The 24,894-nt window shown below is 42.8% G+C and overlaps 3 protein-coding genes across 3 annotated transcripts in view; 1 reads left to right on the forward strand and 2 right to left on the reverse strand.

Moving 5' to 3' along the window:
• The window catches only part of LOC126557756 (connectin-like), a 378,559-nt gene that overhangs the window by 239,090 nt on the left and 114,575 nt on the right, over positions 1 to 24,894 (reverse strand). The window lies entirely within an intron of this gene.
• LOC126558444 (1-acyl-sn-glycerol-3-phosphate acyltransferase alpha) overlaps positions 1 to 24,894 on the reverse strand; it is a 334,524-nt gene that overhangs the window by 151,951 nt on the left and 157,679 nt on the right. The window lies entirely within an intron of this gene.
• The window catches only part of LOC126557685 (connectin-like), a 323,190-nt gene continuing 303,359 nt past the window's right edge, over positions 5,064 to 24,894 (forward strand). The window contains exon 1 of the mRNA XM_050213542.1: positions 5,064 to 5,075. The gene's annotated coding sequence lies outside the window, so the exon portion shown is untranslated. The remainder of the gene's footprint in view (positions 5,076 to 24,894) is intronic.

Here is a 24,894-nt window from a genome sequence, read left to right on the forward strand (position 1 = left end):
ATACAACTTTTTGCGCAGGGTTGTGAGTTTCGCCGGTGTAGCAGCGCCATCTAGGAAGCAATAGCTTAAGGTCGCTTTATATTTGCGTAGTTTTGAGATGTAAATGAAACGCATTCGATATGAAATCATCAAATATATGATAAAGAAACTACACACAAATATTTTATTTAATAACAACTTTACACACGTTGCAACGTGATGTTTAAGTAATTTTTGCATATTTGAAAACATGTTCTACAACGAGAAATAGACTTTAAACAAAGAAGTTCTATGCATAAGCGGGTTGATCATTGCTGCTCATTTCAATCTAAGAACAAATTAAAATTAAACGTTCCTTAAACACCAACTGCTAAATGAAATTAAGAAAGTCAAAGTCCTTAAACGGCACACGATTGCCCATTTGTAACGAAAGGAAATGGGGGTGGTGGTTAAGTTTGCTGGAAAGATTTATTTGAACCAGCGCACGTTCGAAACCACTTGCAGCTTTAATAACAGTCCATTTAGGGAAATCGCTTGACCTGTCAAAATAGAAAATTTATGAACTCAGTCACCCAGTATAAAGCATTACTCGCTCCCCTCGGCCGAGCAGCGTAAATGAATTTGTATTTTAAAACCCCCGTAAGACAGCATGCGACTCCCTTTCGTCGCTATTAGCTGTACAAAACTCAACCTCCGGGTCTTGGCCACCGGCACCTTGATCGGAACGAAAATTAACTTCCAAAGCCAGCAATGAATGCAGACCGCGGTGCTAGCGAGGGTCAGCGTTTTTATCACCCCTGGCCCAAGGTGTGCCTGAGCGAGATGGGGGGTTTACCGCGGCGGGACGAAACCCATGGCTATAACTTACGCGCGTAATCCACCCTTCATCCGAAGCGGGATAAGAAGTGTTCTGTTCCGCCCACTCACGGTACCGCTCAGTGCCCGCGTAAGTATCAATTAGTGCGAGAATATTTCGTGCAACTAATCAACATCGGATGGACAAGCCCCTTTCGATTCGAATTGGCTCGTGCTTGCGTTCCACTTGGTGGATGTTGGAGAGCCGCGGTTCATTATCTCCGGGGGCCAGAATTCGTGCCAATGTGAACCCAGCTGTCCCAGCAGACCCTTGGATCACGACCATTGTGCGCGCGACCATGGTTCACGTATCCTTCCCGAGCTATTAGCAGTCATTTACGTATCCCCTGGGACAGGCACAATTGCCCGCCGTCTGAATGACTCCAGCGAAGCAGCTTTGCCTGTTCTATCGAGGGGATTCAGAATCCCCTCCATGCCGTTCCACATGCGTTCTTCCCCGGCGCACTACGATGCACCGTATCGTCTCCCCATTCCTGGCCAATCGTAAGCAGAATAATGTAGGAAGTAATTTTGGTGCCTGAAGCTATAATTAAACGTACGAGCGCATGGGTTCATGTCACTGGATTAGATCGCGAGGCGAATACGATAGAACGCACTCCACTAAAAACGGTGAAAACGGTTTACGTAGGTTTCGGGTGGCCAAATGGGTAGAACGGTGATGATTCGTTTGAAATTACAATGACATTATTAGGGAAGGGACGAGCACTTTGTAATGGCTCCGAGCCATTGCTTTGGATGATTCATTTTTAAGCACAACAGGTCGGCTGCCTGTTGCGCGATGGTGCTGTTAGGAGATTTGGAAAATGTAGGAATTTGTCGTGTGATAGTGATTGCACTCGTAAGAGAAAGGCAGTGAATGGTTTTCTTGGTAAAATTGAAAACATAATTGCTGCATAAGTAAAAACCTACGGAAATAAGGTAGAAATTGTAGTAAAAACTACTATTTGACATCATTATTACAATCTTCTCTTTTCTTGAAAGCTTTTTTTTGCATTTAACGCTTCTGGTTTAACATCTTCCGTTGATTCTCAGCCATTCAGAAAGTGGGTATAACTAATTTATTTTTAACAAAAGCAGTCGAAAAGCCTGTTAAAATCGTGGCGCCTATTTGTATGCAATTTGCAATGCTGCGTAAGTTCATGTCTCACGATTTGTGATAGAAAAAGTACTGTAAAGAGAACTTAATTGAACTTGATGCAACCGAAAACTAACCATTTAAATACACACCATACCCATTGGGCACAGCAAATTCATTGCGTTTCAGCAGCTGCAATGTTTGCACCGGCTAAATATATGCTTCCGCTTTATCCCATCTCATCGATTCAAGCGTTAGATTGAATAACGCTCACTATTGATTCAGTTGCCATTGACCTCGGGGGGGCGCACCATAAGCGCGAATCTCCAATCGAGCCTAGTTCAATATCGCCGACATGGGCCAATATTTGCTATGCTGGCACAGTCGGACGCTGAATGCCGAACACATCTATTTGATTGGCAAAAAGGCTTCGTGCAACGTATCGTTACCTCGGGATCTGCATCGTAGACGGAAGCTTTCATCACAGTTGGGTGCCGAATAAAAAAAAAAACGATCATTTTTATCTCACCCAAATCTGCAGGAAACCGGGGAGCATCGATTGTGCATTAATTGCTTCGTCTAGCGTTAAGAGTCAATGGTGGCAATTTGCCGCAAATGGCTATACAACAATTAGACGAACGCGTTTTTCGCCACTACCGAACGGAAGCACAGCATAATGAGCAACTCTCGCTCGAGAGAGAGAGTGTTGCCTTTTAAAATGCTGACCAACCAATAGCCTGATGCTCTAATCTATTGGCTGTGGACAACATCCCCCCTAGCAGGCAGCTGGAACGGGTAGTTCGAGTGGACAATAATTCTGCATCGTTTTCAACCATCGTATGGCAGGTGCCGTGAAAAGGTGTGCCCAAGCCTGTCTGCTTTGGGGTAAAAATCTGCTCGATTACGCGCATAATGTGCCCGCATTGCCATCTGGCGGAAGTGCCAGCCAGACGCGAACCAAACGGGCTGCCGACCGAAGAATTAATTAAATGAGCAATTTACACATTGCCATTTATTTATTGTGTAAAAGTGTATGTGTGTGTGTGCGATAATGGGATCCATTCGCGGTGCATTCGTGGATGCACATTTGCGATGGTGTCGGTTATGGGTCCGGGACAGTCGCGTGCTGAATGAGATAAAATAATAAACAACTGTTCCTTCCCATACTTTCCACTTTCAATATAAAAAAAAGGAAAACGACAAGTACCACCAGACGAAGCAGGGAGCAAGTGGCGTAGAATACGCGACGTGGCTCGCACGAAAATCGTCAACATATTTTGTCTACCAAAGCTGTGCTGCTGCTGCTGTGTCGTTGCAGTATGCTCTTTTTGAATGCCTTTGAACAGTGACTTGCATTTGTGCGGCTGCATTTTAAAGCAGGTTTGTTTTGTAAAGTGTTTTTTGCTTATTGTGTGTTGCACTGCTGAATGATTGAACTGAAGCGTATGTCGAAGGAGACGTAGTGGAAACGATTACTGCTGCATTGATGTGCAACAGAAATGTTAAAAATAATTAATCTTCATGGTAGAACACAAAACATTGCATACTTACAGACGTCAACAGTTTGTTATTTAAAAATGAGCAAATATTGATTTGGCCTAGAAATTGACTATCCGGTGGGTTATTAATGGCTTGGTTGAACCATTGATTATAATTTATAGGAAAAATTTTGGTTGAATGGAAATTATACATAAATTAAAAAAATAAAAATCGATGAATGCCTGAGCTGGTTGGACCATTCTTCGAATGAATGTTAGTTGAGAATTACTCTCAAAATAAATTTATTGCAAATTTGTGAATTACTTATCAGGAACATGGTACTTACGGTATAGTTATTCATGTTGTTTCTGCTTTTCGCGTTACACAAATTTCATGTAAATATTTTTAATAATTGATAAGAAATTTGTAATGCAAGTAGTGACATTTTTTTTACAAAGCATTGATTCATTTAAATAAAATATTTAAGCTCTAAAAAAAACCTTCACGACTACTCAAACGTGCTGCATTGTGAGTGATGATGAAGCATTAAGCTTTGTTTATATGTGTTTTATTTTATTTTTAAATCTTTACTCCTGTATGCATCAACTGAAAGTAGCCACCGTATCATACCTCCTCTACGGCAAACGAATCACCGAACCATTTGCTGTGCCCGTGCAAGAGAGATTATGTCGCAGTGTAAGCGCGTGAAAATACGAAGAAAAAAACAACAATAAACGCACGGGAATTGGATAGGAATGCCAATATTAACATTGAAAAAAAGAGGAATAAAAAAGCAAACAAACAACGCAACAATCCGATAATAATCAATAATGAATGGTTTCAATTCGGTACGTCTCGGTGAGCATTAAAAAAGCAGTTGCACTGTGCCGGGAATAAAGCGAAAGATTTATTCACCGATCGAAAGTGTAAAGCTGTTGTTTTCCTTTTGTGGTTTTGCTATCGAATTGATGGATATTTTGCTGTTGCTATCAAGCTTTGCAATAATTGTTGCATACCTGCGATTAAACGACGAAAAACAAACATTTGCTTTACAGCGTTTATTGTGTTTAATTACATGTTTTCCTACATGTGGTAGTTCAATAGCTCAATAAATGCGTTTTTCGTGAATCGATTAACAGCAAACGGGGTAGCTTCATGTTTCAAAGTTCACGTTTTTTTATGGTAGACATTTGTTAAGCTATTAAAAGCATCTTCTTGCTCTACCGCGCAGATGGCGATTGACGGAAAAGAGAATAAAAGTAATGCTTTGCACCGTAAAATCCGTAAAGATAATTTTAACAGCCACATTGCATATTTTTGGGCGTCGTTGCGTGAGTAGGCTGCAGTTCATATTTGATTATTTATTGATTAGCAATTAACAGTAATTAGTGAAACCTAGTACCGGTTAAACAAATGAACAACAAACAACAGTATGAAAGGGCTTGCCCTTAAATTCGATGGATCACTTCAAACGATAAACACAGAGAACTGACGAGTTTGTATGTACTTACAAAAATAAGCAATTACAAGACAGTAGTGTGTGTCTCTGCACAAAGCATAAAAAAGAAACCCACTTTTACTGCAATCAAAAGTAACGTGAGTATAGTTTAGTTCGTGTGCAGGTTCATTGGAAGGAATAGCACACAACAACGAGCACGGCACAATTGTGTCGCCAAAAGCCGGAACCCAGAAAAGCTGTACAAAACGGGAAGCTTCACTCATCAAACGTTTGCACCGAGGAACGGAGAACAAAGAGCAGGGCGCGCAAAAGGAGCAAATAACGTGCGAAAAGGGTAAACAGCTTGTACAGACGTTCCACGGTGGACAATACCATTGAAGGCGGTCCCCGTCGCTCCCGTGTTGCCTGTTCGTGTCCACATACGTTTGTGGAGCGTTTGTATTCAGCGAATCAGCATTCAGCAAAAAACGGGTGCGATGAGGCTGGAAGGAAGCAGTCGCTTCCAAGGACACAGTGAATTACCATGCTTCGGTTGGAGTGAAGCTTTCGACCAACCGTACTGCTAGCGTGTGCTGTCTTTCTTAAGCGTCACACTGTAAGGAGCCTACTTCTCTGGTAAACACACTATACACAAGCACACACACGCACACACGCCAAGTGCCCACTTGAACGTGCCTCCATGCTTTCTACTTGGCAGCGATCCTTAAGGGGCTTCCGGGTGTGAAGTCCTTTCCCGAGGTGGAGTGTCTTCATCAATCATGGCGGGTACCGGTAGGGCTCGAGCCCCGCCGGGATCTTGCTAACGCTGCTGAAACATGGTGCCACATCTTAGCGACACCTCCGTTCGCGTGCTGCCAAACTGGGAAGGAAAGTGTCCCACGTCTGCTATTAAATGCAAATTAATTATCCAACAATTAATGTAAATACCACTTGTTGGTGCAGGTTTTCCCCCCGGAAGATTGTGAAGCAGTGAAGGATGGCGATGGAAGGGATGAGTGTGGAATGGGAAAGAAGGAGGTGGGGAGGTGAGATGGGGGGGGGGGGGGATCATTAATACAGGCATGGTTTGACGGATGGTTGCCTGTATGCTGCCTACTTCCGGACGATTTCCTTGAGCATGGATGACGTTTCTGGGTGGCGCCCAACTGCCCGCTAGTGTGGAATTATAGTTGCGCTCTTGGTTAAGACGTACAGTGGATGCTGTAATTATAAAATTATGATTGGTTTTTAATAACAAATGTAAATTATTTATTTTGATTATTTTGTTGATTTTTTCTTATAAAAATAATCACGTGGTTAGAATTGTAAGGTTCGTTAGGGAAATCGTCGAAGGAAATCGTTAGCCAGTTTAATGTTCCTGGAGGAAAGACTGGCGTCTTTCTCTGAAGCATCTATAAGTGGTTTTGCTCCGTAATGATATGGACGCGTCTCAACTTTTATTTAAAATTCCTATGAGCGCTCCATCAAAGGTGCAATGGCCAAACGCTTATCGATCCTCTATATTAATGTTTTCAGGCGTTTAACAATGCTTCTCACCTGTTTGATTTCCATCTTTTTCCTCAGTATTTCCACTACCTCCTTTAACAATTTTTTCATTCCCTTCTGTACATTGTTCCAGCTATGCCTGCACTGATCGCAGTCCATCGAAGGTTAACCGCTGTTAAAAATAAATAAATTTTTGTGTTGGTTTTTATCTTATGTTTCACACTGTACGTAAGAGCGTCCCACAATCTTAGGGAAAAAGTGTTTGTGTTGTTACTGATCCCCACCAACCAACCCAAACTAAACAACCCACTAAAATGGTGTCAATTTTTGCGACACTATGAATTTTAAATGTGCTACTTCCGCATCCGCATTAACACTTTTCAGTGGGGTTACAGCCACGTTGAGGACAATCTTCCCAGTGTAAAGTGTTGGTAGGGTAACATCGTTTGTGCACAAACGCTCGCACACACACACACACACACACACACACACACACACACACACATACATCGGTCGATGATACGTTACCAATAGAAGGAGCTAAACATCGCTTCCCACCTTACACAGTGTAAGGTACAAGAGGACAAGAATTAGCTCATAATGGGCTGGTCAAAGTGGATGCACTTCACATCCGGGGAACATCCTTCCACAGGAGTAGAGCCTTTGCAGAGGCATGGTGTAGGATAATGGTTCCGTCAGGGGCCACTCATCTAATTCAAATCACCGCAAACTCACACTGCAGTGCGGTGCACTTTGTTGGTTGGTAAAGCGCTCGCAGACACACACACACACACACACACACACACACACTCACTGCACACTGCACACTGAATGCACCACCGGATGCAAACAATTTCTTTTGGTCAAGATTTTCACACCACCCTTTTCATCAACGGCTCTTCGAGTTTCGGGTGCTTTGGTGTGGAAAGTTTTCGTACCAGCGTATACTCACGATGGGTTCGAATGATAGCAGAAGGAACCCCGTCAAAAGAACACACGAACCTTAAGAAGTTAAAATAAATGAAGCACCATCAAGGGAAGCGCAAAAGACACCATGAAGAAGCAACCGGTGTGGTAGAAGATCTGGCCCAGGCTTCTGGAGGCCGGAAGGCGAAGAAAACCAAATCTGCTGCATTAACAACCGTGTCCACTGGGTGAATTCAAAAAACCCTCACCCTGCGTTCTTGCGTTTCTGTGGCTTGTAAAGGGCGAAGCGCAACGATGTCTTTTACGGCGAGTGAATCTGTCCATCCGCAGGATCAAACGCTACGCTGCGTACACTAGGAATTGTGTTGCAGCGTGAAGCAAGCGAGAAATCCACTGCACAGCACCATTCCATTTGTCTCATTATATTTTAATGGACGCGCATCTACGCGCAGGCAGAAATAATGACATGGTGCACCGGGTGCCGCACGGGTAGGGTGGTGTACCGGTACGGTTGAAGCGGCATTACTTAGTAGGATATGGCGGATAAACAAGATTCCATCCGGCAAAGGGCTTGGAAGTGTAAGTAAATTTTTCATTACGCTCACAGATTATGACGCGCGCGCTTGGTGTTGGTTTGATCATTTCGTTCATGATAGCATTCCATTTTCTTTTCGGTGGTTCCACTTGAAAGTGGAAGGAAATGACGAACAAATACAAGTCAAACAACATCAACTTCCCGTCGGAAAGGGGTGATGGGGGGGGGGGGGGGGGTTCGGAGGGGGAGAGATAGAGAGGAAGAGGGAGAAATGGGATAGTAATTTCACTTCAAAAAGGTTGCAAATAATTTAAAAGCTTTAAATTGAAGATTCCACAACTTTTACCACGCGGTGCTGGCCATGGTGAACTTATTTAAATGATTGCACTTGCTTTTCACAAGTGTCTGTGTACTATTTTTATGTTTTTGAATTTGTATTTTTGTAAGAAATATAGTTCTGTGTGGGTTTTGAATACTTTGTATAGTATAGAAAAACAGGTTTTAAATACATTAGAGCCATCATACTCAAATAAAATAAAATAAAATTTTCACAACATCCTCAAAAAAACAAGTGTTTGTTAAAGTTATGTAAAGAACTGCAGAAGCTGTGATATTTCCTTTAAACTTTTTCTACTTACATCTTGAATAGTAGTTGAATTGGTTTGGAACGTAATTTATCACTTTTTGTTTGTTAAAATTTGAAGAAAATCATAAAAATAATATTTTTTATTTGTTTTTTAGCTTAAAATTTTAGCTGCCATAAATTTAAAATTCTTCCCGTCATATCATCAATAAATATTTTTAGAGCCAAATTATTATAATGATATATTCTACTTGTATTTTTAAAACATATATTCATGTGAAGAAAAAGATAAAATTTTCTACTTTATGTCACATTAAACCATAGTGAGCAAATTGAAAAATATTTCAACTGTCATTTTTACACCAATCAGTGAACCTACTGGCACCCGGTGCTTGAGAATTCCTGTCCAAGCCCGTCGCCGGATGCCAGGACCATTATTGTGCAAATTGTGGCACATTAAGCGGCCCTTCGAGGTCAGAGTGAAGGCCCCTTTCTCGAACTCCGATGACGGAAACGGTGCAAACTATGCCGTTGATGGCAGAATATGATCAATAAGAGGAAGAAAAAGAGCGATGAAGAGAGAGAGGAAATGAGAGAGAAAACGCCATAAATGATTGCTCGTCACACGGCACAGGAACGCGCGGGACAGGAAGAAGCGAGCGATAGCAGTGTACCAGGTCGGCGCACCACCGAAGGAAGGCTTATTGTAATAATAGGCATACCAGAAACAAACACTTTTCCACGGATCACCAAACGTCGCCGACGTGTAACACCCGTGCCCTCGGGTTTTCGGCCGATCACTGGCACGAGGGTGAATAAATTTGCATAATGAAGAAGACGCGACAATATCTTCCCCGGTGCGCCCTTGAAAAAAGGGGCCCGAATTCGAAAGGTGTCCATCGGTCTCGGTCTGTCAACGAACGCGCGGAAGGATTGTGTTTGGGGAAGTGGTACGCGGGGGCCTCTTTGCTATAGTTTCCGGTGTGCACGACAAAACGGAGAAGGTTGTGCGTTTTCTTTTGCTTTTCCGCTGCCCTTTGTTTAGCCGAAAAAGTCGTCTGCGGTGCGACATCTGGCGGTGAATAGCAGGAAGCGGAAAACACGCGCACCCAAAGGCACTGGTGGGCGCCGCGTGCTTTATTATGCGCCCTTTTCCTCCAAGAGCTCGAGCGGTTTCTCGTTAAATTAAATCACTTTGAAGTGTGGTACCTTTAGAGTGTCACGATGCTAACGCAGCCGTGGTGTCCTTCCCGCTCGTGTCGCACACTCAGCATGCGCTCTCCTTCTGGCAGCCCGCGAACGTCTGGCCCCGCGAAGAAGTGGATAACTTTGGTCGGGTCCTTAGCATTCGCATCCACTGTTGCGCCAGGGATTATTGTTGTGAGAGTGTTCCATTTTTTTTTTCTTCCTCACTTTAAATTCTTCTCAGTTTCGGGCTTCGAGCACACATTCCTTCAGGGGTTGTGCTCAATTTTACGCCACGTTTTTTTTTTCTCATCCCATCTGCAGTGGATGATATCAATTTCGTGACGCACCGGTTCTAACCGGCGGATGGCAACGCGTGGGTTGCAGCTGAGCTCGGTGGTGAAGCGATCGCTGAAGTTATTTAGCAATTTATTAGCAGGGTAGACGCACACGGGCAGGCCGTTTACCGTCTGCCATGTGAAACGCCTGGTAAAAACGTAAACGAGTGGTGGGATGTAAAGAAAAAAACAGACCATGAAATGAGCCAAATTCCAGTCTCCTTTGCGGTGTTGACGGTGAAGCATAAATAGGCGCTCTCGGGTGGGCTTTGAAATTGAATTCGGGATGAGTGAGTGAGAATGACTGTCTAGTGCTATTTTGGGTATCGTTAGCTGTTTCTGTTGGTGGCTTTTGGTTTTCTTTTTTTGTTTCGAAGATACGTAATTGAAAGGAATCTATCGGATGCCTGAAGTTTGCGAGAGGTTTTTGTTTGAAGATGATAATGAAGAACACGTATCGTGAACGAAATCCATTTATGCAAGAGTTTATTTTCATTCCAATAGGTATGTGCAGGTGGTACACCTAATTTTGAATGAGATATTATTAGCCTGTATCTATAAGCATCGATGGGTGGGATAATCGATAGTTTTGATCACTGTTTGTGTAGGCCTTTATAGACTTATAGACAAGCAAATGCTTGTATTCTGCAGATATTTCTGTTTGAAGTGATATTGCTCTTGATATAGGGCTCTTGACACAACCAAGAAGACTAGTTTAAATTATCAATTTTCTTACAATTGCCATCGAGTCCTCTTGGAGGAGCTTTTGTTTTGTTCTTACGAAGGTTTTTGCTTCGACAACCGTCCACCATCGGCCAGCCAGCCGAACGCCAAATGGCACCGAAAAGAAAATGGAACTGAATTATTCACCTTCGTTATTTCTGCTCGCTTTCAACTTGTTGTTTCGTGTGTTTCTTTGCACACTATTTATATTATTCTTAGTAAATTGATACCAAGGAAAACGGGGAGGGAGAGTTGCAGCAAGGCAAGTGTTCACTGGAAATGGAACAGCACCAAAAAAAAAAAAAAGAAAAAAAAGGGAGACAGCTTCCGGTTTGAGCACGGACGGTAATATTGCTCATTGCTTCGTGCTTCGCTTTCACTTGTACAAAATTGCGTTTTGCGGTTTGTTGTAAGCCGAAGAAGCGAAACGTTGCCGTGCATCTTTGCACGAAATAAAAACGTAACAGAAAAGCAAAACTACCATGGCATGGTAGCGTTTTTCCTCGAACTATGATGAAATAAAGAGACGAACCATGTCACTGTACAAGAGGAGATGAGGAAGAAGGGGGGGGGGGGGGTAAGCGGGGTGAGAGGGTATGTTTTATTTAAGGGTGTCCCTTATTTTTCCACCCAGTAGCCTGGACGAACGTTTCTTTACCTTTACCTTGTCGCACCACGCGGAAATCGACGCCCGGATGGAGACGCCTGGTTATCCACGTGAAACACCAAAATACGGACTGTGTGCATGGGTGTGTAAGAAAAAGAAATGAACACATCAACACGCTAGAAAGAAGAAAATGTGTTAGAAGCACGCAAAATACCGAAAAACACGTGTAGCATTGAAAATTCACCTCCTCCATGCTACCGGCAGATTTCCCGTGAACGACGATCGAAAGGCAAAATAAAAAAAAAAAAAAGGATCAAAATCAACTGGGATGAAGGGAACGGTACTGGCACGATTTGATTCCGTCAGGCAAAATGTGTTCCTCCCGCCAGCCCCTTTTTATGCTTTGCCGACTGCCACTCCAGGATAAGTCTGCACCAGATGGTTATCGCAGGGCGACTTATCGCTTGGATCGCTTTCCTTCTCGGGATGACTTTCGGTTCGGTTTCGGGGAGAATCAGCTTTTTTTGTTCCTCGTCTTCTTTACGGCGCGCTGTCTTCCTCAACGCAAAGCACTCCGTAACGGATGAGTGGGAATCTATGGGTAGAACAAATGTTGACAATACCACCCCAGTTCCACCATCACCACTCCGGTTCCACGGAGATGGAGGATACCGGGTTGTTCAATCGCGTCTGTTTTCCCTGTGCGAGCGGGCGACCGTTCCGCTGAGAAACATATCGTTTCTCGACCGGGCGTCGATTTCATTTCATTTTACGTTCTATTATTTATGAACCTGCCGCACGCTGACAATATCATCGCAATAATACAATGCGTACTGGGAAGAGTCGGGCGTACAGGTACGAGGGAACCCCATCCGGCAAGCGTAAGACGTTGATGAGCCGTACCATTGTCGTGTTGGGTGGTTGGCTGGGTGTTTTTTTTTTTGGTGTATCGCATTCATGCTGCCTTCAATCAAGCGAACGAGGTGTACTGTATATTGTGTTGCCGTTGCTCGCACACCACTCTGCTCGCAAGCATCAGACAAGCGGTACGACCATAAGATGAGAGGTCTTTTCTTCTGCACACACACGAACTGATGGAGCCGCCTGGTGCCTGGTGGCTGACGGTGAACCTGTTGATGAAAAGGTACAAAAGAATGGTACCGGCTGCTTGGGAGGGGGGGGGGGGGGGTGTGGTGGGTAGGAGATAATAAAACAAAAGAATCTTCCTCGGGTGTTGTTATGCGATGTTTGAAAAGGTATGGCACAATAAAGCAGAACAAAAAAACAACAATAAACGCACAGCGTGTGCATGAGTGGATAAAGAAATCAACGATCTCGCAATGAAATGCAATTGAGATATTTGGCAGTAAAGATGAGGCAGCAGCATTCCGTTTGCGATAGGTATGAATAACGTTCCGGGAAGCCGACCACAAGCTAATGTAATTATGTCGAGTGGCAAGCACGGCACAGCCTAGGAAGCCTAGGTATTAGAAATAGAAACCATGCAAGAAAAAAATGACATTTCGCAAAGTACGGTTCTGTACTTGGTGCGAGACACCCAGCGACTTGATGATTCAACATCACGTGATGGATGGCTAAAATTGGACTGTCATATTAAGGAAGTTCCAAAATATCGTCAATTTAGGTACCATTTTATTGGTTCATCGATTTCATGTTTGATAGCTATACTGGGTTTCATTTATATTAAGATCGTTTATAAATAGTTTGTTTTATGAAGGTTAATAATATACTGTCCATCTTGTCGAAGATGCATTTAATGTTTTTTAAATTTTTATTTCATGCAGTCCTAACAAAATAACAGGGATTACAGGCTATTTTTAACTTGTCAACTGGATTTTACAATGCTTTAGAGAACGTTTTCACCATCCGCTGTGCAATTTTGACGTTGAGATAATTTTCTTTTTGTCATTTATTTTCGAAACATGGTCAAATCGAGTAAGGATGTTTATACTTTTCAGGATTCCGACAGCGACATAGAGGTCATAAATTTAAACATGTGAAAATATTTCACAATGAAACTATTGACTCGGGAAATCCCCTTCTAGAATAGTTTTGGTGCAGCTATTTGCTACGTAAATTTTAATGCACATTACATTATCAGTGAGGTCAAAATCGCTCGATAAATACACTATCCATTCGTCCTTAAAATGATTTCTTGACACCGAGTAGAACATGGAAAATGAATCAAAACTGACGTTTGAACATATGACTTGCCCACCAACATGTTTGTTTGTTTGTTGAAAATTCATTTGCTACAGTCTTTTATGTGGCTTGCGAAACACTGAAATAGAGTGCAATAAGAGTTGCAATATAGTAGGTAAAATAGAAAATTATCTAGAAGCAAAAAATATTAATGACATGTTGAAAAAGTTCGTAACAAAAATTGAAATGCAGTTGACATTTGAAACTAACCAGTAAACCCCTGTATTACACGTGTATCAATAAGGACAATGGGGTTTAATCATTATAGGTCATACCAGTCATTAAATGGTTTACTTGGAATGCACTCGGTTTTGTGTACCGGATTACCGGGAACACAAATTACCGGAAATATTCATTGTCGTATTGTAAGACTAACGTAATTAAGATTCTGAGAATGGATTTGAAATCAATATTGAATAAACTCTGGAGGACTAATAGCACAACCTTGTGTGAATAACATTTTAGAAATTGGAATTTTTCGTTTGACATGACATGACATGAAAGTTTAAAGTAGTATCGGTTTACTATGAGGTTGACATATGAATTATTTCATGAAATGGATTTAATAATTTAATTCTAATCGTGATTAAAAATGCAAAACTAATCTTTCGAGGATTATACACAATGAATCGAAAACCAACAGAGATTGTTATTTTTATTGCTTTGAATGTAAGAAAATGAACAATCAACACACACACACACACACACACACTCACACACACACACAAGAGGTGATTATTGTTATGGGAGCAAAAAATTCGCGAAATTGCATTCGTTTCGTGTTCATTGATTGCAACTGTTGATTTAGCGAAAAAATAACAGCTTTGAGGTACAGTCAAAACAGAATGACAGATTGTTGCTTGAGCCGGTGTGCATTTTCCAGAAAGCACCGAACAAATAAACAAATCTCAAGTCGAGTGGAGAGGAGTACGACAATCGCTCCAGTTTGCACGAGACATTGCTGCATCTTGGCAAGCGGATTGATCCTGTTTTGCTTTTGCAGCTCTCGGTTATTATAATTTGGATTGTATGTGTTCCTTCGTTCTTTACCAAACGAGGGCGCTTATTATTGTTATGTTTATTCTTTTGCAATTTTACCGCCCACTTTCGTGCACAGCCGGAGCAGTTTGCTGTGTGCAAGCGGACGGAAATTGGTATCCTTATCGGTGAGCACGGTTAGCAGCGGCAGCAGCGATGTTCACAGTGATGCTGTTGTTTTCATTAATCCTACTCGTGATCGAGACAGTCGTGTGGTGTATCGGGCGTATCGGGAAAATGTGCGAGGAGTTTGAAATCCGAATAACGAGGAATTGTTATGCTAGCGTGTGGTTCTTCCTGGGCCCCCTAGGGGGATTGCTTCGTCCGCGATTGTACCAACCAACGTACTTATAATATTTCCGCTCCTTCGCTGGTTCGTCTCGGAGCTTCGGTTGCAAGCATAAAGTGGCAATTTAATATTGATTCGACGATTCGTTCGATGCACATACAGGACAGGATTCACATTCCGGTGGTGAATGGCGGCGTCTTGTGCTTGTGCAATGTACAACCCTCGGAGGGTGCCGGTTGTGATCTGCGGATCGGTTCGCTGCTGCATGTTGCGAAATTTGCACATCCTATAGTAGATAGAGTTTGTTTCCCACATCCGTACCTTGCACGGCATGGATCGCTTGTCATTGTATCCTGCTAAGGATGTACCCAAACCTCCCTCCACAGCCACGCCGACAGACACACAATCAAACTCATCTCATCCGGCTCCGTTCGGTTGTGGCAGCGGTACGAATTGAAAGATAGATTCACCTTTTCTCGTGGGGAAACTCACTGTGTACGGGGAGCCGCACATCGAGGAGCGAGTTTGACATAAATTATTGATGACAATTTCCGATGCGATGCGTGTGTATTTTAATTTAATATTTTCCTTGTGCTGCAGCGCGCAGGCGAAAGAAGAAAATTGTCTGCTAAATATTTCATTATGCTCATCATTTGGAGGCCTTTTCGGATGCTCGGTAGATCGAAGGAACGCCTCGGCTAAGCCTCTTTCCGACAGTGAAGCTTTTGAGATCACGACGACGACAATGACGTTGATGAAGATGATGACTATGATGATGCTGACGACGACGATGGTGCGACGAAAAGATGAGTTCGAACTGCCGCGAGTGAGAAAGAAAGAGAGAGAGAGAGAGAGAGAATCTAAGGGTCCGTGATTGCATGAACGAGGCAATCTTCACTCCGGGTGCTTTCACGATCGATTGCTGCAGTGGGATTTGAGTGGTTTTGGGTGACAGAATATTTAAAGCGAAGTGTTCCACCGTGCACCACCGTACATTGTCCCGCGAGCTTTGGCCACCGGTGTCGGTGGTACAGGTTTTACGATCCTTTGAATATTTAACGCCCCGGCAGCAAAACGAAAGGTGATAGAGCGAACACAGGACGGAACGCGTTGGCTTAGTTCAGTTGTGTTTGTGTCCTTTTTTATTTGGTTCGTTTTGGTGTGGCTGTCTGTGTGCTGTTGGCTGAAACTTTATGGTCTTGGTGTCGAAAAAAAAAAAGGGACGGATGAATGATGAAAGGGGATTAAAGCGATAAACTAAAACACGGAGCACTTGGAGTGATCGTGATTGAGCGGGCCAAACCGCTTGATATAAACTATGAAGGAACGTGCCGATGCTCGCGCTATAGTGTTATTCGGTACAGATTGCAACAGAAAAAGGTTGATGGATAAAATATTAAGCTTGATTACTATGAAATGAATTTGAAACGATCCGTCTCTTTAGCGGGTTTAGGAATGTAAAGAAGGAGAGAAGTTGTTCTTCCAGTTGTGTACATGATTTAACACGCGAAATTGTTTTCTGCGGTAAGATGATAGATTATGTTTGGTATAGCTAATTGGAAGGTTGAAAGAAGGTTTCATGACATTGTTTTAATTCCTTGTTACGGCTACAAGCAAATTTATTTAAAAAAGTAGAAGGATTTATAATAATTTATTTCTGACTCTCCCAAAAGTATGCAATATTGGAAGCAATGCTATTATCTACAGGGTGCTCAAGCCAAATCTTACAGCTACGCTTCTACTTAAAGATCGGGATTAACTTTAAAAGCGATAGGTAATTTGAAAGTTAACAGTGTGTACACTGCAAGGTTTAACATTTTAAATTTTTTGTTTGGGGAATCTGGATTTTTTTGGAAAGAAGAATCTAGAGCAACCAGTAAATTGCTTACTGCATTTCAGACTTTCCAGTGGTATCGGAAACCAAATTTCTTCAGACGGGAAAGGTGTTTGAATTCGTATCGCGTGTCGTAGTTCTTCATCGACCAAATATCAGGTCTCCGATGGCTTCAAAAAATGCTCGAAACGGTAGTGCAAGCATTAGATCACTCGGATAGTTAATGGTAGGCTTTATATGCTTCAGATGAATGCCGCACAGTGCCGAATTTGTGATTCTCTTAATTGATTCGCCAGCAACACCAAGGTGGAACTAGTGAAGGAAATTGAATCCGTTTTGCGGACCTTCCCAGGTCAATGATTGCCAGTGCTTGCTCCAGGTGCCGGATCATGGGTGTTATCGATGGTTCTGATCTGGATCAAGACACAGGGTAGCTATTTCGAAAGATTTGAATAAATAGCATGTAGTTTGACTACACAGAAAATAAGCAATACTGTACACATAATATTCTAGGGCAGACCTGCTAGAAAACCGAGGTGGTATAGGCGAAAACGGTGGCGAAACAGCCGGTTTTCATACGGCAGAACCGGGGTTCAAAACCCATCCGGACCGTCCACACGTAGTGAGGACTGACTATTCAACTACGGGGTATCGGGAAGTCTACTAAGCCATTCGATGGCCGGCTTGACCTGACGGTTTTTAAGCTAAAAAGAAGAAAAATACCTTCTTGAATCTTTAACCGACAAGCCAAGACCTCTCGATGTTGTGGTTTTATTTGGGATATCGTGAACGCACCTCATCGTTGGATTTCAAAAGCCGAAATCAAAAGAAGAGAATTTTTGCGAGAAATTATTTAGTTTTTAAAACATTTGTCCACAACAGTGTCCACATAAGTATTGTAAGTAAAATTTGCAAGCAAACTATTTAAAAAAGGTGTTTTCGTAAAAAAGAAGTTTTATAGTTTTTTTTCTCTTATTCATTGGGTCGAAATCTGATTTCACCTTCAATATCCAATTATGCTGTTCAGCATGGACTGAAGTTACCTTTATCTAGCCACAGTAAAACGCTCCGTTCATTTCCGGCCGCACATTGCGGACAAATTTTTGCAATTGCACCAATCGTTGAAAATCACGAGACAATTGAATTACAGCATGGCTCGGGGTTGAGTTTTTTTTCACCCCATCGCTATGTCGCCAAATTTTTATCGTGACAGCAGTACCAGAAGAGCACTAGCAGAAAGAAGAAGGGGAGCGAAAAAAAACACAACCACAATGAAGAAACATAAACTGCTGTGCCCGTGCGCAGAATTGAATTTCGATGATTTGCTGATGGTGAGCTAGGACATTTTTTCGTTCCAAGCGGGAAAGGAGAGGTTGAGAAGCAATTGGGAAAAAAGTGGTACCGAAAAAAAGGAACAAATGAAAAAAGAAACGAAAACAAACAGAAATTGAAAAATACATTGCCGGTTACCATTTCCGATTGCGGAAACTAAAAATACGGCCGAAGAAAATGAACACCAACCAACCATCGTGAATGCGCTAGCCCAAATTTCCATTTCCACCAAAGGCTCGAAAGTTTTCTGGCAAACGCTAGCAAAAGCAATGCGAAGGAGACTTTCTTGCAGCATCTTCACCACCCACCGTGCTCCGTGCTGCGGTGCAAAACTTCCGGTCAGAAATTGAAGCTTCCATTTGGCGTTTGCTCGTTGGTTGGTTGGGCAAATTTGTTGGCATAATTTCGCTAAGCGTTCGGTTCGGTGGCGTGCGGCGAAAAAGTGTTCCAACAAATTTCGATCGATCTTATAATTTTTCGGGTCAAAAGTTTGTCATTCGATGGTTCAATTTGAACGGGGTTCGGACATGGTCGGTGCTTCTGATTGCTGAAGATGTATTTCCCGTGTGCGAGCGAGCTGTCTGATAAATGAAGCGATCGATTTTTTCGTTTCCTTTGCGGCACAAGCTTAGTTAATCATGGTTTGGATAAGGTGAAAAATCGATAGCTTACCAAAAATGTGCTCGATTGATGATCGAGCAGTGTAAGATGGCGTGGAGAAAAGTCATCCAACCTCGAAGCATTCATCACTTTAGCATCGTTTTCTTAATGTATTTTTTTAAGTTTCTTCTTACGGCTGTTCCAGTTTGAGTTTGCTGCTGAGAGGGCGCCATACAGGGAATGGGTTGCGAAGCACGTGGCATTTAAAGTTTGCATAATTTTACTTGCACATTAACTTTTCACATACAACTTCCGGCCATCCGTGATGATCCGTCTCATTCTTTCGCTTTTCCGCTGTGTGCAGTTTTGCAAGTTTCGAGTGAACTTTATCGCGTTGTAAGCCAGCTCAGTTCCCTGTTCAAGCGCTCCCGGAGGCAAACCAGGGGGCAAAAGGTGAGTCGAAAAAAGTTTGCAAATCTCATCAATAATCAGGCGGCAGCTAATTTGCATATTCGATGTATCGGCAGAAATCGAGTCGAAAGCCGAACCTTTCCCGGCATCGGCAGGGGACAGTCAGTGGCAGCCTGGGGGTGTATTGTACGAGGAAGTTTAGGTGAAATAGATGTAAAATTCGTTCGAAATATGTGCCCAAAACTTTGGAACGTAGGGCTTGGCCAACATCCAAGAGTAAATTGGAAGCGGTTGAAGCCAGGATGGAGGGGATCGTAAATAAATGAAAAAGATGGCAATGAATTATTTTTGCTCTGGTTGCGAGAAGGATATTTTGGTGCTGTACTGTACCGATCCAGAGGGATGGAAATGCAATTGTTTTTGAGCTTGCTTTTGCCGAAGGAAAACAAACAGAAAGCTCTTGTGCTTCATCTTAGATCTGGTAGATTATACGGCGCTTAGTTGTATGCATTTGCATTTGTTTGGGATTTGAAGAAAAATTGGTGTGTTTTTGTTTGGACAAGTTTTTCAGATTATGGTAAGCGTTTTTATAGCACATCTAACAGCTTACAGACTTATTGTATGTATTGCTTGACGACCTTCTAAGGTAAAGCCGGTCATCGAAATAGCTTACTAGACTCCCCGGTAACACGTAGTTGGATAGTCAGTCTTTATTTCAGGAGGACAGTCCGAATGGGATATGATTCACCTGTCCTGTCGTTTGAAGATCGGCGCCGTTTTCGCCTTCACCTGATCAATCAGCCTGATTAGCCTACACCCAGCCGCTGTCGCAAATCATTAATCATTTTCGAAATTTACATTTGCCATTCTTTTCTAAACAAATCTTGTTTACGCCGACAGCCACTGTCACTGCACAGAATGTCGGAATACGCGTCGGAGGAATCGTCGATGAGAGAGAAAGTCATAAGAAAAAAGTAAGAGAAAACTGAGAAGGGCAAGTATATAAAAGAGCCAAGTGCGTAGGACTTTGATCTTTTTTAAGTGGAAAAAACGAATAAATGAACAATTTAATTTTTGTTTTGCGACACTAGGCGTTCCTTAACACCCGTAACCTTTTGCGTTCTACTACAATTCCATTCACCAGCTTTAAAGAACCATTTAGAAACAAAGGTTGAAAGAAGATATGAAGAAGGGGAGGTCCGGTAGTACAGGCGACAGTAGCGCCGGATTCCATATAGCAGGACCAGATTTCTAATCCCATCCGGACCAGTATCTCGTATTGAGGATTTGACTCTCCAAGTTCATGGCAAAGTCTAGTAAGTTAAGCAATTTTTCCGGCGTGGTCTATTGAATAGTAAAGCCAAGAAGAATAAAAAGATTGGAAAGGCTGAAGTTCGTTTCAAGCCAAAGCAGCGTGTTACGTTTGTTTGTTGTTTACGGCTGTTATTTACTTTAATATCGAGAATAGTCCAAACACCGATTTTCGACCATTCTAAGGGTTTGCTGCGACAGGATCGCAAGGGTTTTTCTTGATCTTTTGGATGCATTTGCGTTCCTCTCGTGTCAGATCTTGTAGCGTTTTTTCGATTCGATTTAAATTGACTTTAAAAATACGTCTGGAAAACTCAATTTGTTTACTTTGTCGTCTAATGACAGCGTTTTGAGCTGAATTCTAACACAAAATCGTCAAATTCTATACTAAAAAAATATGTTGACGTTTACGCTTACTTTGCCACACCTCTAACAGTAGATAAATAACTAAGTATTCGGTCATCGATACGACCAAATTAACGAATATATTGGTGTATTTGTGTGCGTAAAACTTGTTAAACGAATCTTAACGGTACTGATCGTGTGCTCAGAGCAGTAAAGTAAAAGACTATTAAAGAGAATTTTTCTTACATACGGTTCTAATGCTCTTTTTTCTTCGTCTCTGTAGGTAAAAATACTCCCATGATGAAGAAAAGCATTTTTTTTAGTGCATATTGCATAACTTAAGACGTATTATGGTTTATGGAGTACAAGTATTTGGGTGGGCAGTTGGAGGCATGCGTAAAGATTTGTAATCAAAAGTACAGATTTTGTCTTCCAAGTAGGGATTCCAGGCAGGCCTCTCATCCCCCCGAAGAAGTGTTATTTGCATGAATGAGCGTCCAAGAAATGTGCCTTTCATCTAGAATTTATTTGTACCGGATTTGTGCGTAATGCTTTGCCGTACCTTTGAGCATGCTTTATATAGTTTTATTAAATTACAGCCTTATGCTTTCTTCTGCGAAGGAAGTCCATTGAAACGTTCCATTTAAGGCAGATAATAATTTACAAGAATGGTTAAAAATAATCCCAATTCACAGTATCAAACGGAGGCAAATCACACAGAAATAATCGATTGATTAAAACGGACCACAAATTGCAATCCACTAAGAAGATTGTTTCGATCAACACCTCGAAATGGGTGTGCTTGGTCGGATTATGTCCCGGCATACTAATCTCCGCCACAATGGGCTCGGGGACGGTAAAACAAAGGTTTATAAAGCAAAAAAAAAAAAACCCCTGCAAACTCCCATTCAAACACCACGCTCATCATCGCGGCACACTATTCATCGGTGCTGAATAATCGAAGCTAAGGTGAACAATGACAGCATAATCATTTAAACCCAACCACTCACCTCGTTTCACGATCCGCCCGCTGGCACTTACTCATCCCACGGTGACCATTTATCACGGTGAAATGGTGCACTGTCGAGCGCGCCTTTTCGGATGCCTGGACGGTTGGTGACGGTTTCAATTTAAGTCCGTCCGCTTATCGCCCTACCCAACCCATAAACAATAGATAGTGAATCTCGCTAACAAAGAAAAGCTAGCGCTAATGGGGTTCACTCTTTGGCGGGAGCATTGTTTCACTTGTTCGGTTGGTGGTAGGTAGGTGGAAAGGATGGTGGCGTTGGAGGTTAGAGAGTGGAAAAATGGCGTGAGGTAATGAAACAGCGAGCAACTCGATTTGATGCCGTGTGCTGATCAAAAACATCTTCGTGCACGACTACGACAATGCAACTTTCGGTGCTTTTTTTTCGCCCCGCCGGTGACAGGGTTGGGTACAGTTCTTGCAACCATTTTAAACAGCTCGGCCATTTTCCTTTTAAGATGGCACGTTTCAAGTGTGTTTTACCTAATTTCCTGCCGTACGATTGTTTACAGCTCGTTTCGATTGGAACCATCCTACATAACCGTCGAGGGGTTGACTTGTGGCTGCCAAGGGAATGGAACGATTTTGCTACAAGTTTATGGTTTGTGGTGAGTTTCGAAATTGAATTTCCAGCTCAAAATCTACATGCGTCTGAATGACGGGGTTGACTGTGGATTGCGCCGCGAAGGTAGATCTGCCAGCAAGTATACTGCTTCCGGTAAGCATCGTACACCGATGATAACAAAATGGCTCGTCGAATGTGTATGAAGAATTGGGAAAGAAAGAGGATGCGTTGTGATAAGTTGAATGGATGCGTGCGTGTTATAGAGCAGGGGTCTTATCAACGAATCAAACGTGAAATGGTTAGCAGCACCCCATTTCCAATCGATTTCCGGAGAGTGTCGAGTGTACGTTTGTGGTTTTTGCTTTGCTTTGCTGTGGTTACTTTAGTTGGAGTAGGAATAACCAATACATTGGTTTATTTACATCACGGTTTGCAAGGAAAATACGATGAATTTATATTACTTGTATTTTTTGGTTCAATTTATATTACTTGTATTGTCTCCTGTTTGTTGTTCAACACCGCTCTGGAGAGTGTTATGCGAAGGGCGGCCTTCGACATCCGGGGCACGTTTTTCACCCGATCTCTCTAATTCCTTGGCTTCGCGGATGACATCGACATCATCGGACGGACCACTGCGGTGGTGTGCGAGGCGTACACCCGATTGAAACGCGAGGCCAATAGAATTGGATTGAGAATCAATGCGACGAAGACAAAATACCTGCACGCCGGAGGCTCTGACCGTGATAGAGCCCGACTCGGAAGCAGGATCTCAAGGCGGTAGATGAGTTCTGCTACCTTTGTACGATCGTAACTTCGGACAACAACGTAAGCAGCGAAATCTGAAGGCGCATTGTTCAGGGGAATCGTGCCTACGACGGGCTCCACAAACTCCTGCGATCCAGAAGACTCCAACAACACACGAAATGTACGATTTACTGCACCTTGATACGTCCGGTAGTCCTCTACGGGTACGAGTGGAGCGTGTGGAGAAGGAATCCAAGAGCTAGTTGAGCTGTCTGGCGGTGTTGATATCCTGAAGGTAGTCAAAGCCGGAAGGATACGTTGGCTGGGGCACTTGATGAGGAAGCTATACTCATGCCACACCAAGAAGGTGCTCGTCAGCGACCCGTTCGGCATGAGGCGTAGAGAAGCACAGAGAGCTCGTTGACTGGATCAAGTGGAGTCAAACCTGTCGGAGATCGAATGCAGCCGTTGATGGAGGACTGTAGCGGAGGAATTGCTCGTCTAAAAGAGGACAATTTCAGTTGCAACATGTGGTTTTACATAGCTGTATTGCATACATTTTGGGATCTCCTGTTAAATAAAATTAACATGCATTTCAAATTGTAGAGTATTGTTTTTAGATGCAATTATTATTGGAACAAATATTTTAAAAAATTTTCCGAGAAATTTTTTGACAAAACTTTACGAATAAAATTTTATCATTCGAGGAGTTGAACACGATTTTACACACATATTGGTGTATTGGATGTATGTCGAGGGACACAGTCTGTAACGTTTTTTTTCCACCATGGAACATGACAATGCAACGCATATCCACCATCATGATTAGAGCAAAACTTGTCAAACATAATAAATCTTCTTTATCGTGCCATTTCTCCAGGAAAAAATGCAACATGAAGGTTTTGCCATAAATTCATACACTAGCAGATGGGGAAAAAAGTCCTGTACAATCATCCATCATCTAACGCCATTCGCGTTGATTCCAATCAGCCAGAAATTCTCGCCCGTAATGGCGCCAATTCAGCGTTGATTTGTAAACTGCAAACGTTGTAAACTCCGCTCGGCACTAACATCTTCCAATCGGGCGTATCTTCCCTCCGTTCCGGAGCCTACCAAAGCGAGCAAAATCAACTTCCGTTATCGTTTCCCTTTTTCTTCGCCCTGTAACCATCGGTCCGTCACCTCACGGCCAGACACTATCACCAAGCTGGCAGAAAAACCAAAACCAAACGACACCAGAAGGCGACAGGACAGACGAACAACAAAAAACCACCACCAACACCAGCTCACCAGAAACGCAATGTCTGCGTACGTCGTGTGTTGCGTACGATGTCGCACTAATCAAACACCGGAAGCGGTTGTGCGCCTTGACTCACCCGCCAGCATTTTTCGCCAGCTTCTCGGGCAGAACCTAGCACCGGAGATGCAATAATTCTAGCTGGAGGGTGATCAACCGGCGTTTGATTCAATCATGATGCGATTCGACACATCGATTTCGTCAACCGGACCCGATCCACGCCCATTCGATGCCAGAATTTGCAAATTTAATCGGCACGCCTACTTTTTTGCTACCCTCCTGGTTAACCTTCGGTAGGAACGGATTGCACGGGGAGAAGTTGATACGGATGGGTGTGGGGGGACTAATATGTTTCGCCAATTTTCGGAGGTCGCATCCCGCGGGGCACTCATGATTGCTTGTAAGAAATTAAAGGTATGACGGATGGCCGGCGGTTCGCGAATTACGCTGATCAATCGAAAGACGACTGTGTGGCCCAGGGTATGGTATGGGGTCGGTGAATAGTTTATGCAAATTAAGGTTTTCTTTGAAGTTCCTGCGTCGGATCACGCAATTACGTGGTGTGATTAGTGCGATTTAGTTTGGACAAGAAAACGACTCAATTTGTGAAGAGGTGCTCGACAGCTT

This window comes from Anopheles maculipalpis, chromosome 2RL (assembly GCF_943734695.1).
Source record: "Anopheles maculipalpis chromosome 2RL, idAnoMacuDA_375_x, whole genome shotgun sequence".
NCBI classification, from domain to species: Eukaryota; Metazoa; Arthropoda; class Insecta; order Diptera; family Culicidae; genus Anopheles; species Anopheles maculipalpis.